Source organism: Lithobates pipiens, unplaced genomic scaffold, assembly GCF_037356315.1.
Source record: "Lithobates pipiens isolate NorthernLeopardFrog02 unplaced genomic scaffold, aLitPip1_a1.2 Scaffold_35, whole genome shotgun sequence".
NCBI classification, from domain to species: Eukaryota; Metazoa; Chordata; class Amphibia; order Anura; family Ranidae; genus Lithobates; species Lithobates pipiens.
Window position 1 is genome coordinate 20,688,246 of NW_027507811.1, and position 16,158 is coordinate 20,704,403.

The 16,158-nt window shown below is 47.3% G+C and overlaps 1 protein-coding gene across 1 annotated transcript in view; it reads right to left on the reverse strand.

Annotated features, from left to right (window-relative positions):
• Positions 1 to 16,158, reverse strand: part of LOC143956186 (uncharacterized) — a 100,642-nt gene that overhangs the window by 63,499 nt on the left and 20,985 nt on the right. The window lies entirely within an intron of this gene.

The window sequence follows — 16,158 nt, forward strand, 5'->3', positions numbered from 1 at the left end:
GAGGTTCCAATGAGAGCACGAAAAGAAGGGGCGAGAGCGGACAGCCCTGTCTAGTTCCATTTTCCATCTCAAAGGGAGGGGAGGGCAACCCATTGATGTTTACAGTCGCAGTGGGATGTTGATACATCCTTGGGCCAATACCCATTTTTCCTATTGTCTGAAACATAAATCCCCAGTCCACCCTATCGAAAGCTTTTTGGGCATCTGTTGACAATAGTAAAGCCGGGGGTTCCGTCTTCTCCCTTTGAGATAGCAATAATAAGGTTCTAACCCCATTATCTTTTCCCTCGCGGCCGGGCACAAACCCCACCTGGTCAGGGTGTACCAGGAAGTTCATTACTGTCTTCATTCTATTTGCTAGTACCTTTGCAAATAGTTTAGTATCTACATTTAAGAGTGAGATTGGTCTAAAACTGGCACACTTAGTCTTGTCTTTCCCTTCCTTTAATATGACAGTAATAGAAGCAAACAATGCCTCTCTACTTATATCATATTTTTCTCCAATTCCATTCATATACCGACAAAGTTCCGGCACCAGAATTTCCTTGAACCTTTTATAATAGTAGATTGTTAATCCGTCAGGTCCTGGGCTCTTCCCTAATGCTGACTCTGCCAGTGCGTTATTTATTTCAGAAACCGTTATGGGACTTTCTAGCTTCTCTTGATCTATTTCCCCTATCTGGGGGAGTCTCGCGTTATTAAGGTATCTGTCTATTTTGTTTATATCCCCCCCTTTTTCGGGCTTCTTATTTTTTATAGCGTATAATCTCGCATAGTATTTTTTGAATGTTTCTCCGACCTCCTTTGACGTATGCACCAAGTCCCCATGCTCTGTTTGAATTTTCTCGATATAGTTAATAGCTTTTTTCTTTTGGAGTCTATTAGCCAGGTATTTTGTGGGTTTGTTCCCGTCTTGGTAACTTATTTTCCTTAGGCCGCGTACACACGCGCGGACTGTTTGCCCAACCTTGTTCGTCAAACAGTTTCGGCAAACAGTCCGCTCAAAATTTGCATGAGCGGACTTGCCCACACACGAGCGGACTGTTTCAACGAACTGTTTGCCAAACAGTCCGCTCAACTTTTGAAATGAACGGACTCGCCCACGTAAGGCGGAGGCAAATCCGCCCATTTCGAGCGCGTGTACAGGTAGGCGGGGCCCGCGAAGGAGACGTCGCGGGCTCCGCCGCCTGGAATGGGCTTAAAGGGGAACCCCAACGCCGAAAAAAATCGGCGTGGGGGTTCCCCCAAAGTCCACACCAGACCCTTGTCCGAGCACGCTACCCGGCCGGCCAGGAAAGGGGGGCGAGCGAGCGCGCCCCCCCTCCTGAGCCGTACCAGGCCGCGTGCCCTCAACATGGGGGGTGATTGGGGAAGGGGGGCCGCGCGGCCCCCCCCACCCCAAAGCACCTTGTCCCCATGTTGATGAGGACAAGGGCCTCTTCCCGACAACCCTGGCCGTTGGTTGTCGGGGTCTGCGGGCGGGGGGCTTATCGGAATCCGGGAGCCCCCTTTAATAAGGGGGCCCCCGGATACCGGCCCCCCACCCTATGTGAATGAGTATGGGGTACAATGTACCCCTACCCATTCACCTGTGAAATAAAGTACAAAAAAAAACACAACACAGGGGAAAAAATATTTTATTGCACAGCTCCGGGGGTCTTCCGTCTTCGGGGGTCTTCTCGCCGGACTCCTCCGCTATGTGTGTGTAGCTCTTTTACTAGCGGAGGAGTCCGGCTTTCTTCCTCCCCGCCGCCGGCCTCTTCTCCCGACTTCGGGGGTCTTGTCCCCCTCTTCGGTTCTTCTGCCGGGCCACCGCGCCTTCTTGTAGCTCTTTTACAGGCGGTGGCCCGGTCTTCTGTCGCCGCTGTCGCTGTCGCCGCCTTCCGTTCTTGTTCTTCTTCTTGTTCTTCTTCTTCTTCTCCAGGCGATGTTGACACGTCGCTCCCTCCGGCCGGAATGCCAGAGCCGCGCTGTGCGGTCACTTATATAGTGACAATGGGGCGGGGTCACATGGTATATGTCACATGGGTTGGTCACATGGGTTGATGTCACATGGGGACTATGACATCGTAAGGGGGCGGGGTCACCATGTGACCAACCCATGTGACATATACCATGTGACCCCGCCCCATTGTCACTATATAAGTGACCGCACAGCGCGGCTCTGGCATTCCGGCCGGAGGGAGCGACGTGTCAACATCGCCTGGAGAAGAAGAAGAAGAACAAGAAGAAGAACAAGAACGGAAGGCGGCGACAGCGACAGCGGCGACAGAAGACCGGGCCACCGCCTGTAAAAGAGCTACAAGAAGGCACGGTGGCCCGGCAGAAGAACCGAAGGCGGCGACAGAAGAACGGAAGGCAGCGGCGACAGAAGACCGGGCCACCGCCTGTAAAAGAGCTACAAGAAGGCGCGGTGGCCCGGCAGAAGAACCGAAGAGGGGGACAAGACCCCCGAAGTCGGGAGAAGAGGCCGGCGGCGGGGAGGAAGAAAGCCGGACTCCTCCGCTAGTAAAAGAGCTACACACACATAGCGGAGGAGTCCGGCGAGAAGACCCCCGAAGACGGAAGACCCCCGGAGCTGTGCAATAAAATATTTTTTCCCCTGTGTTGTGTTTTTTTTTGTACTTTATTTCACAGGTGAATGGGTAGGGGTACATTGTACCCCATACTCATTCACATAGGGTGGGGGGCCGGTATCCGGGGGCCCCCTTCTTAAAGGGGGCTCCCGGATTCCGATAAGCCCCCCGCCCGCAGACCCCGACAACCAACGGCCAGGGTTGTCGGGAAGAGGCCCTTGTCCTCATCAACATGGGGACAAGGTGCTTTGGGGTGGGGGGGCCGCGCGGCCCCCCCTTCCCCAAGGCACCCCCCCATGTTGAGGGCACGCGGCCTGGTACGGCTCAGGAGGGGGGGCGCGCTCGCTCGCCCCCCTTTCCTGGCCGGCCGGGTAGCGTGCTCGGACAAGGGTCTGGTGTGGACTTTGGGGGAACCCCCACGCCGATTTTTTTCGGCGTTGGGGTTCCCCTTTAAGCCCATTCCAGGCGGCGGAGCCCGCGACGTCTCCCTCGCGGGCCCCGCCTACCTGTACACGCGCTCGAAATGGGCGGACTTTCCGAGCGGGAACAGTCCGCTCATTTCGAAAGTACAGCGGACAGGCCCACACACGGGCGGACTGTTCGCTCAAACACAGTTTCAGCGGACAGTTTTTCGGAATTTCCGAAAGACTTTGTCCGTCCAACTGTCCGCTGAAACTGTCCGCTGAAAGCCCACACACAAGCGAACAGTCCGCCCGTGTGTACGCGGCCTTAGTTGATTAAAGTATTTTTTTGTTTCTTGTTCTCTTAGCCCTTGTAGTTCTTCCCTTTTAGTTAGTAATTTTTGGTATACCTTCTTATCCGCGATCCCGAGTTTGTGTTGTTGTTCTATCTTGCGAATTTCCTCACTTAGTTTATTGGTTCTTTCAGCCCGTTCTTTTTTTTTCTGTGTGCCTCTAGCGATCAGGATCCCACGGATATAAGCCTTGTGGGCATCCCAGAGGACTTGCCCTGAGATGCCCTCGGTATCGTTTATGGAAAAATACTTTACTAATTCTCTTCCTACTACTTCACCACCTTCTTTATCTCGGATTAATTCGTCATTTAACCGCCACCTGGTGGCTGGTTTACTATACCCAGGGATCTGTATCTTCATTTTTATTGGAGCGTGGTCTGATTGTGTTATTATTTCTATGCTTGTTTCCAAAACTGTTTCAAGGACTCGATGTTCCACCAGGATATAATCAATCCTGGAGTACGTCCCATGCACAGGAGAAAAGAACGTATAATCCAATTTTTTAGGATGTTGTGCTCTCCAAACATCAACTAGTTGATTCTTATTCAAATCTTGAATAATCTTTTTCAATTGGACCTTGCTCCCTCCCCGTGCATGGGACGTACTGTCCATTTCAGGGTTCAAACAGAAATTCAGGTCTCCCATCAACACCACATATCCACAACATGATAACAGTTATGAGCCCGTGTGAATTTTCTGGTGAGCAACAAGTGAATTCTTGTAACCAAAACTTTTCCCGCACTCTGAACACGAATAAGGATGCTCACCCGTGTGACTTCTTTCGTGGTTGACAAGGTCTCCTTTCTGAAGGAAACATTTCCCGCACTCTAAACATGAATAAGAACGCTCACCTGTGTGAATTCTCTGGTGTCTATGAAGGTCTCCTTTCTGAAGGAAACATTTCCCGCACTCTGAACAGGAATAGGGACGTTCACCTGTGTGAGTTTTCTGGTGTCTAACAAGTCTACTTCTTAGGATAAAACATTTCCCGCACTCTGAACATAAATAGGGACGCTCCCCCGTGTGAATTCTCTTGTGCTTATGAAGGTTTGCTCTATGATTGAAACATTTCCCGCACTCTGAACACGAATAAGGATTCTCTCCTGTGTGACATCTCTGGTGTGTATGAAGGTCTCCTTTCTGAATGAAACATTTCCTGCACTCTGAACATTCATAGGGACGCTCCCCTGTGTGACTTCTCTGGTGTTTAAGAAGGTCTCCTTTCTGAATGAAACATTTCCCGCACTCTGAACATGAATAGGGACGCTCACCTGTGTGACTTCTCTGGTGTGTAAGAAGTACTTTTTTCTGAGTAAAACATTTCCCACACTCTGAACAGGAAAAAGGACGTTCACCGGTGTGTATTCTCTGATGTCTCAGAAGGCCTTGTTTCTCAATAAAACATTTCCCGCACTCTGAACATGAACAGGGACGCTCACCCGTGTGAATTCTCCTGTGCTTACGAAGGTTTGATTTCTGACTGAAACATTTCCCGCACTCTGAACACGAATAAGGACGTTCTCCTGTGTGACTTCTCTGGTGCATTAGAAAGTGCTCTTTCCGACTGAAGCATTTCCTGCACTCTGAACATGAATAGGGACGCTCACCTGTGTGACATCTCTGGTGTTTCAGAAAGTTTCCTTTATGAATGAAACCTTTCCCGCACTCTGAACATGAATAGGGATGGGGTTTCTCATGTGGAAGAAGTTCTCTGTTTTCATTGAAGGATTTCCCACACGATGAAGATGAATGCTCTCCTTCATTACTAAACAAAGATTCCATGGGATTAGATGGATCCGCTGATCTCTCCATACTCTGAGATCTTAGATTTATATCTGGAGTAACAGTTTGTGGTCCATCAGAAGATTCCTCAGGATTAGAGGGATCCATTGATCCCCCCAATTGGGAAGGTCTGGGGTGTATATTTGGAGTAACGGGATTTCCTCCTGGAGAACATTTCATGATGTCATCATCTTCTGCACTATGATCTGTAGAGAGAGGAAATCAAATGTCCATCAGAGGTCTTCCACACATCGCCCCCAAGTGGTGGAAAACAATATTAAAATGTTTCACATTTTCTTGAGAACTGAGGTTGAGAATCACAGCCGTACAAAACCCTCCAACTCCCAACAAGCCTCAGTTTTTAGCAAACACTAATGCCCCGTACACACAATCGTAATTTCCGACAACAAAAACCGTTGATTTTTTTTCCGAAGGATGTTGGCTCAAACTTGCCTTGCATACACACGGTCACACAAAGGTTGTCGGATATTCCGAACGTGGGAACGCAGTGACGTCCAAGATGCACGACGAGCCGAGAAAAAGAAAGATTAATAGCCGGAGAGGCTCCTTCTGCTTGCTTCCGAGCATGCGTGAGCTTTTGTGCCACGGACTTGTGTACACGGGAATCGGACTTTCCGACAACAAGTGAAGTTGGTGGAAAATTTGAGAACCTGCTCTCAAACATTTGTGGCTGGGAATTACGACAGCAAATGTTCGATGGAGCGTACGCACGGTCGGACTTTCCAATAACAAGCTGACATCGAATGTTTCCCATCGGAAATTCCGACCGCGTGTACCCGGCGTAAGGAACAGCGAGGGGAACCCGCGTGCCGTACTGTACTCCAAGAAAAGAGCTTGGAAGGTCAAAGGCCCTATTTTCCTAATTGTACCGATGTCAGGAAAGCCGGTTGGACACATGCGGATGCATAAGCCTAAGAACCGCTGCTTATGGCTGTGCAACAGGTGCGCGCGCACATGCACAAGCGCGAGTGTGCATCGGCACCAGGCAGGCTATTTAACTGCACTACAGGGTGGCACCTGTGCACCAGATCACATATATATATAAATATATATACACTATATTGCCAAAGGTATTGGACGCCCCTCCAAATCATTGGGTTCAGGTATTCTAATCACCTTCATGGCCACGGGTGTATAAAATCACGCACCTAGACATGCAAACTGCTTTTAGGAACTCAGTGAATTCAAGCGTGGTACCGTGATAGGTTGCCACCTAAGTCCCTCCGTGAAAGTTCCTGGTTACTAAAAATTCCATGGTCAACTGTTATAACAAAGTAGAAGCAACTGGGAACAACAGCGACTCTGCCATGAAAGTGGTAGGCCACGTAAAATGACAGAGCGGGGTCAGCGCATTGCTGAAACTCACTGTGTGCAGAAATTGCCAACTGTCTGCCGAGTCAATAGCTACAGACCTCCAATCTTTGTGTGGCCTTCAGATCAGCACAACATCCGTGTGTAGAGAGCTACATGGAATGGGTTTCCATGGCGGAGCAGCTGCACCCAAGCCTTACATCACCAAGTACAATGCAAAGAGTCGGATGCAGTGGTGTAAAGCACACCGCCACTGGACTCTAGAGCAGTGGAGATGTGTTCTGTGGAGTGACGAATCACACTTCTCCGTCTGGCAATCCGATGGACATGTCTGGGTTTTGGCAGTTGTCAGGAGAATGGCACTTGTCTGACTGCATTGTGCCAAGTATAAAGTTTGGGGGAGGGGGGGGATTATGGTGTGGGGGTTGTTTTTCAGGGGTTGGGCTTGGCCCCTTAGTTTCAGTGAAGGGAACTCTTAAGACGTCAGCATACCAAGACCTTTTGGACCATTTCATGCTCCCAACTTTGTGGGAATAGTTTGGGGACGGCCCCTTCCTGTTCCAACATGACTGTGCACCAGTGCACAAAGCAAGGTCCATAAAGACATAGATGTGTCAGGAAGCTAGTTGTTAGGTCATTTGGACAGGGTGTAATCCACAATCCTCATTAAATTTAATAGGTACGATGCCCGGCGGGTGTTGCGAGGCGACTCATTGTACATCTTGCGGCATGTATGCGTTCCTTGATCATCCGATCGAGAGTGAATACTGCTGTGTAAAATGTAAGCACATTGTTTCCCTGGAAGCCCAGGATCTGAATCTGGGGAAGCAACTGTCAGCACTGAGAAGTCCCTCCATACTAAAGGAGAGCCAGGAACGTACGCGGAAGGTGCCGGAAGGGGCCAGCACAAAGGCGGGTGGAGACAAAGAGGTGCAGGCACTAGGAAAGAGTAGATGGGTGACCGTCAGGAAGGGTTGAGGGGGAAGTGCCAGGGAGGCCAATCCAGGGCTGGAGCATCCCAATAAGTACGCTGCATTGAGTGACATTGGTGAAACCAGTCAGGGACCAGCACTGCTGGAGATGAGCGACTCTCCTAGCTGCCGAGGGAAGAACTCCTCCAGTGAGAAGAGGGGGAAGTGAAGGGAAAGGAAAGACAGATTCTGGTGGTAGGGGACTCAATTCTTAGAAGGACAGAGAGGGAAATCTGTAAGAAAGACCTGAAGTGTCGAAACTGTATGTTGTCTACCGGGCGCTCGGGTTCGGCACATCATGGATCTGGTGGACAGATTACTGGGAGGGGCTGGGGAAGACCCAGCTGTCATGGTGCACGTTGGCACCAATGACAAAGTCAGAGACAGATGGAGTGTCCTAAAGAACGATTTTAGGGACTTAGGAGCTAAATTGAGGAAAAGGACCTCCAAGATTTCACTCAGTAGAAGACAACCATCACCTGAAGACATTTCCAAAAACCGAGGCTTGCTATGAGAAGGTTTTTTTTCCCAGTATCCTGTAACCTGAAGCTGCATATAACCCATGGATAAAACTAAGTCCCGTGTCCTGTACTGTAAGATTAAGAAATGGACCTTCCTGCAACTCATTTATTGGAAACATGACAATGTGATGTTACAGGAATGGAGATGAACCTTTCATATGGTGTACAGTATCTCCTCCTCATTTGTTGGGAACATGACGTTATATTGAGGAATGGAGATGGACCTTTCATATGGTGTACAGTATCTCCTCCTCATTTGTTGGGAACATGACGTTATATTGAGGAATGGAGATGGACCTTTCATATGGTGTACAGTATCTCCTCCTCATTTGTTGGGAACATGACGTTATATTGAGGAACGGAGATGGACCTTTCATATGATGTACAGTATCTCCTCCTCATTTGTTGGGAACATGATATTATATTGAGGAATGGAGATGGACCTTTCATATGGTGTACAGTATCTCCTCCTCATTTGTTGGGAACATGACATTATATTGAGGAATGGAGATGGACCTTTCATATGGTGTACAGTATCTCCTCCTCATTTGTTGGGAACATGACGTTATATTGAGGAATGGAGATGGACCTTTCATATGGTGTACAGTATCTCCTCCTCATTTGTTGGGAACATGACGTTATATTGAGGAATGGAGATGGACCTTTCATATGGTGTACAGTATCTCCTCCTCATTTGTTGGGAACATGACATTATATACTATATGAAGAAGTGAAAATATAAATACTCTCTGCATTTAATGTTTATTACTTACTTGTGTCCATATGTAGAGAAGATTCCTCCTGTTTACTTTTCATAATCATCTCCCCCTCCTCCATAGACTGCTGATCTCCACTCACCAACCTCTCTTCTTCTTCTTCTTTAGTCTCAACTTTGATGTCTTTCAGTTCTTCATCCTAAACCCCAAAGATGATAAAATATAACATCTGGAAATATTACTGCAAATAACAAGAGATTACATAGAAGAATATCCTATCATAGTTTAGAAACATTTTGAGTTCTAGTTGCTCAGTCCCACCTACCTGATGATGGTGGGGGATGGTGTGACTTTCCTGTGTGGAATCCCGGGAATACAGAGGACCTCCCTCCTTCATAGACTGCTGATCTACACTTACCAATGTCTTGTCCTCTTCTACTTTAACTTCAACTTTTATGTCTTTCAATTCTTCACCCTAAACCCCAAAGTGAAGAGCAAACATTTATGAAAAAGTGAAAGGAGATTACATTGAGGATTTTTTTTTTTTTTTTAGTTAGAATACCTTTTTACCAGGTTTCTTAGTCCCACCTACCTGATGATGGTGGGGGATCTCCTGATCTTCCTGTGTGGAATCCCGGGAATACAGAGGACGGGGACATCTCTCTGGTGGGTTCCCATTACTGGATCCATCTGTAGGAAACACACACACTGACTGAATACATTGTTTCTATGTGTTTATCAGATGATGGGGGATCTAGGTGGAGCCTCCGTACTGCTCTCTCCTTTACAATAAAGTCTCCTCTTACCCGGTGATGTGAGGGGCGGCTGATTCTCCATCATGACGTCCTTGTAGAGATCCTTGTGTCCTTCTAAATACTCCCACTCCTCCATGGAGAAATAGACAGTGACATCCTGACACCTTATAGGAACCTGACACACACAATGATACAGTCACCATCCAGACACATCCCTTGTCTGTTACTGGATAATATCCCAGAATTGGGGAGCTAAAACCTGGTGTTGCCAAATATCGTATAATTATTAATATCCGAGCTCTAACACCGGTTCCCCTTCTGGGATATGGGCTAATACACATAGTTTAATATTTAAAAAAGTAGGTGGGTGATTTATGAATAGAGATAAGAGTGATGTGACTGGCTCAGTGTTCTCTGTACAACACTACAGTATCGGTCAGAGTTATATACAGGAATACAATTGTTTTGTTTATTAATGTTTTACAATAAGTGTGCATTATCATCTGCTGGAGATAAAAGACATCACAGTGACTATGGAGGAAGATGACGGGGGGGGGGGGGGGGGTACTGGGTGTAAATAGATAATAATATCTTATCACCTCCTCTGCTGCCAGTCCCAGTAATGTTTCCTCTCTACTTCCTCCCGACTCACCTCTAACCCGGAACTTCCTGTTTATATGTGACATCACTTCCTATTTTACTTCCTGTGTTCCGTGAGACTAGGTGACCCATCAGATTTCGTAACAGAAGTGACGTTCCGTCACAGCCATCTTGGTACACCCCGCACTTGCCCACTCTAAGCCTGCAGTTTGAAGTCGCCAAGTGGACATATTTTTACACCCACTGAAATCTTGCATTTCACACTTATTTTTACCACTAACCTGAGCTTAAATCATGAAATAGAGTATTTAGAAATCCGGGACACTGTTTTGCCCGTGACAGAACGTCATTGCCCCCTCATGGAGAATATAAAAACTACAGAATACAATGGGGGATCTTTTTCATACTCTTATAGCCACTTCTTGGTGCGTTCGTTAATTTCTTGTATACATTAAACCAAAGGAATGGTTGATATGTCCCTCTTTCCTTCCAAAAATAAACCCAAACTGTTTCTCTTCCATAGGGTGCATTATACTCCCCAAAAACGATTCTCTTGGTGCCACCAAATTGTCCCCTATGTGTTGGAAATACGGGCAGGGCTTCTGCCAGAAATCACAGGGTCCTGTACAGCTCACCTGACAGGGCCTCAATCCCCAAAAATGTATTTTAACAAAAAATACACTAAAATCATTATTATTAGTGAACACAAACACAACAACAAAATTCCTGCTTGGTCTAAAAGCTTAAAGTTCATAAATAAAGCTGTGTGTGTGAATGAGGTCTTGGGGTCCATTCACATGGGCATCATGGCCTGTATAGCTCAGATCAGCATTTTTTTTTTATGTGACTGATGCTCTTTGTAGACAGCTGTGGGGATGCAGCGGCTGTACAAATGTTAAGTTTAATAATTAACTGGTGAATTATCAGGGGTCTAAACAGACTCCCGATGTCCAACTTTTGAGATAGAGAAAGCATTTGAGATCCAGAATCCTTTATCTGCAGATGAATGAACAGGAGGCCCTCTGTACAGAGGCTTCCTGTTCATTCACAAACGGATACCCAGCGAACATAGTTTACTATGCTTCAGTTATAAATGAACACAGTGAGTGATCAGTACTGCGATACCTGGACAGCAGAGGGATAGGGGGAGATTGGTTCAGCAAGGGGGCATTTACTGGAACTGATCCCCTGTAGTTCCCACCTGCAGCAGCTGAAAGCTGGCAAGGAGGGTGAGGAGAAAAAGTTGTCTTTCAGCTGCTTCAATGAAGAACTACCGGGGATTGGTTCCAGTAACTCCCCCCCCCCCCCCTCCCAACCGGACTTATAGCCCCTTTCTGCTACCCAGTGTAGTGGGAACAGGTAATATAACCACCCAGGTGTACTCTTAGGTAATGTAGGATAACCTTCAATGACCCATTCAGATCTGAGAGACACCCATTGAAAACACACGTAAACAGTTGCTAATTGTTTCAACAGTTGTCTGGTTTATTGAGCACAAAATACACGGTATTTATGCAGATACAAAAGGAAAAAGGTAGGTGCCAGGAGGGACTTCCTGTATGTTATCAGAATAAGACACCACTCATCTCTAGCAAACATCTGCTTCCATTCTGAAAATACATATTCTCAACAGCGTATTTTACAGTTAGGACAGGAAACTTATTCTTAGGCTATGTCTTAAACCACAAACCACAAGATAAAGTCTCTTGTAGGTGAGAAACAGATGTTTGCCTACAGATAAAGATATACTGTAGCCTGTGGCTTAACCACAAAAAACAGTTAAACTCTTAATTGTAAAATAGAGATGGGTCTTGCATAACATAAAACAAAACATAGGAAAATCTAGGAAGAATTGTTTTATACATTCTCTTACACCCAGGATCCCTTTTTACCCTGCTGGCCAGCTTCCCAGGTCCCCCTGTTAAACTGATGGGGCCTGGGCCACGTATGGGAAGTCCAGCTGTACCCCCTTATCAGCAGCAGCCCTGAGTATGAGTACTCTAGTACACGTGTAATGGAGATGTCTTAAATTTGTAGCTGAAAGCTGGCAAGAGGGCGAGGAGGAGACTACTTCAGGGGAAAATTACAGGGGATTGGTTCCAGTAACTCCCCCCCCCCCCCAATCGTACCTATAGCCCCTTCCCTTTTTGCTCACCCGGTTCTTCTTCTTATCCCAGAAAACTATCCCCTAACCTCCAACTTTTCCACAATGGTGCCATTTACTGGAACTGATCCCCTGTAGTTCCCACCTGCAGCAGCTGAAAGCTTGCAAGAGGGCGGGGAGGAGAAGTTGGCTTTCAGCTGCTTTAATTGAGATCTACAGGGGATTAATTGCAGTAACTGCCAACCCTCCCAACCGCACATATATCCCCTTCCACCTACCGAGGATCCCAATCACTCTGCTGGTCAGCTGCCCAGGTCCACCTGTAGAACTGATGGGGTCTGGGCCCCATACAGCAAGGCCAGCGTTACCCCCTTATCAACAGATCTGAATACGGATACAAATGTTAGTCTAGTGCATAGGTTATGGAGACGTCCTAAATTATTTTCATACTGGACAGTTGTCTTTCAAACTCTTTCTGATCTTTGCTCGATCCAAATAGCCCTTGACCCCAAATAAGCTCTTCTGGGCATACTCCTGGATGATTGGCCATCTTCTTCACAGAAAATTGATCTTCCCAACGTTGACTATCCCCTAACCCCCAACTTTTCCACAATGGTGGCATTTACTGGAACTGACCCCTTGTAGTTCCCACCTGGAACAGGTGGAAGCTTGATGGAGGGCGAGAAGAAGTTGGCTTTCAGTTGTTTTAATGGAGAACTACAGGGAATTGGTTCCAGTAAACACCAACCCTCCCAACAGCACCTATAGCCCCTTCCACCTACCTAGGATCCCCATCACCCTGCTGGTCAGCTACTCAGGTCCCCCTGTTGAACTTATGGGTCCAGGTTCTGTACAGGAGGGTCAGCAGCCCTGATTACGGGAACTATAATGGCGCGTACACACAAACAATCTGGTGGAAAAGTCCGGCGGACAATCCGCCCGTGTGTAGGCTCCGGCGGACTTTTTTTACCCAAAAGTCCGGCGGACTAAGATTGGAGTTTTGCACACCAATCTGTCCGCCGGACTCGCATTTTCGGCGGACAGTACGGCCGTGTGTGTGCCAGTCCGCCGTACTTTTGAAATAAACGGACTCTTCCCGCCCGGAAAAAAGTCCGCTCATTTTGAGCGCGTCTCCAGGTAGCCGGGACCAGCGAAGGAGGCGTCGCTGGCCCTGTCACCTGGTATGAAATTAAAGAGGAATCCCTACGTCAAAAAAACTTCGTAGGGGTCCCCCCCAGGGCCATATCAGACCCTTATCCGAGCACGCTACCCGGCCAGCCAGGAAAGGGGGTGGGGACAAGCAAGCGGCCCCCCTCCTGAGCTGTACCAGGCCACGTGCCCTCAACGTGCCCCCGCGCCCCCCCACCCCAAAGCACCTTGTCCCCATGTTGATGAGGACAAGGGCCTCTTCCCGACAACCCTGGCCGTTGGTTGTCGGGGTCTGCGGGCGGGGGGGCTTATCGGAATCCGTGAGCCCCCTTTAATAAGGGGGCCCCCGGATCCCGGCCCCCCCACCCTATGTGAATGGGTATGGGGTACAATGTACCGCTACCTATTCACCTGTGAAAAAAATGTTAAAAAACACAACACACAAGGGTTAAAATAGTTTATTGCACAGCACCGGGGGGTATTCTTCCGTCTTCGGGGGTCTTCTCGCCGGACTCCTCCGTTATCTTCTGCTAGCTCTTTTACTAACGGAGGAGCCCGGCTTTCTTCTTCGCCGCCGCCCTCTTCTTCCGACTTCGGGGGTCTTGTCCCCCTCTTCGGTTCTTCTTGCCGGGCCACCGCGCCTTCTTCTAGTTCTTTTACAAGCGGTGGCCCGGTCTTCTGTCGCCGTCTTCCGTTCTTCTCTTCTGGAGATGTTGCCTCGTCGCTGTCTCTGGTCACAATGACAGGACACGCGGCGTGCGGCGACTTATATAGGGACATCACCGGATGATGTCCCCGCCCATTATGATTTCACAGTTCCAGAGGATTGTGGGAAGAGGCCCTTGTCCTCATCAACATGGGGACAAGGTGTTTTGGGGTGTGGGGGCCGCGCGGCCCCCCCTTCCCCAAGGCACCCCCCATGTTGAGGGCACGCAGCCTGGTATGGCTCAGAAGGGGGGGGCTCTCTCGTCCCCACCCCCTTTCCTGGCCGGCCGGGTAGCGTGCTCAGATAAGGGTCTGATATGGACCTGGGGGGGGGATCCCCACGCCGTTTTTTCGGCGTAGGGATTCCCCTTTAAGTCCATACCAGTTAACGGGGCCAGCGACGCTTCCTTCGCTGGTCCCGGCTTCCTGGAGCCGCGCTCAAAATGAGCGGACTTTCCTTCGCGTGTGTGGGCGAGTCCATTCATTTCAAAAGTACGGCGGATAGTCCGGCTGAATTATGCCGCCGTACCTAGTCTGCCGCAAAAGTACTGTGTGTGGGTAGGTAGCTCGTTCGGAAAGTCCGACGGACTGTCTGCCAGACTAAGTCAGCCGGATAGTGTGATACGTGTGTACGCGGCATTATGCATACATTATGGAGATGTCCCAAATTATTTTGATACTGGACAGCGGTCTTTTAAACACTTTCAGGTCTTTGCTTGATCCAAATAACCCCTGACCCCGAATGAGCTCTTCTGGGCATACTCCCGGATGATTGGCCATCTTCTACATATCTTCTAACGGGGTTAGAGAATTTTGCTCACCCACGCCTTGTTCTTATGCCATAAAATTGATATCCCGATGTTGGCTATCCCCTAACCCTGCCAACTTTTGCACAATGGTGCTATGCAGTAAATGCTCACCTGGAAACAGAATACAGCAGATTAGAATAGAATAAAAAAGAAAATAATAGAACCGAATATAATAAAACAGAATAGAACAGAATAAAATAAAACTGTAGAATAGACTAAAACAGAACAGAATAGAAAATAAAAGAATAGAATAAAACATAATAGAGTAGAACAGAAAAAACTTGCTTACCAACACTGGATGTCAACATTTTTTTTTTTTAATAATAATGGTCTCCATACAACTTGGATAGAGGTTCTCTGTCCTATATGCCCACATCCTGAATGGTACATATGGAACAAAATAATTTTTGTAGCAGTGGACTTATTTTTTTTGAGGCATATAGTAAATAGCACCACACAAAAATAGATTTATAAAATCATAAAGTTTATTATACAAATGTAAAACAAAACATGAATAGCACCATATCCAATATTTCTGAGGTAGGGTTTACAGATTTTTTTTTTTCATTTCAACATTCATCTCAGCGCGTTTCGAGTCGTCAAACATCTTCATCAGGATCACATGTGAACAGTATCCATATAAGGGAACCCGTTAGCATAAAATCACAGGGTTTGCTGGAATAAGGGTTCTGTGCTTGGTTAGATGGTGTGAAGGGCAGGAAAGAAATTGGACCCTAATGTCTCCATACCTGACACTTGCCCAATGCTATCACATAGGGGTTTATTACCACCTTGTGATGGCAAAAAAAAAAAAATATATATATATATATATATATATATATATATATACTGTATATAAATATATATATATATAAAAATAATAAGAATGAAATATAGCCGAAACCCCCATTGCTCCTCACACACAAGCCCAGGGTGCGCACGTGTATGTCAACCGCGGTCGCACCATACATGTGACATATCGCCGCAAATGTCAGAGTGGAAACAATAATTCTAGCACAAGGGCTCCTAGGTACAGTGCCTTGAAAAAGTATTCATACCCCTAGTCATTTTCCACATTTTGTCATGTTACAACCAAAAACATAAATGTATTTTATTGGGATTTTATGTGATAGACCAACACAAAGTGGCACATAATTGTGAAGTGGAAGGAAAATGATAAATGGTTTTCAAAATTTTTTACAAATAAATATTTGAAAAGTTTGGGGTACATGTGTATGGCGCCCCCCTGAGTCAATACTTTGTAGAACCGCCTTTCTCTGCAATTACAGCTGCGAGTCTTTTTGGGGGATGTCTCTACCAGCTTTGCATCTAGAGAGTGACATTTTTGCCCATTCTTCTCTGCAAAATTGTCCAAGCTCTGTCA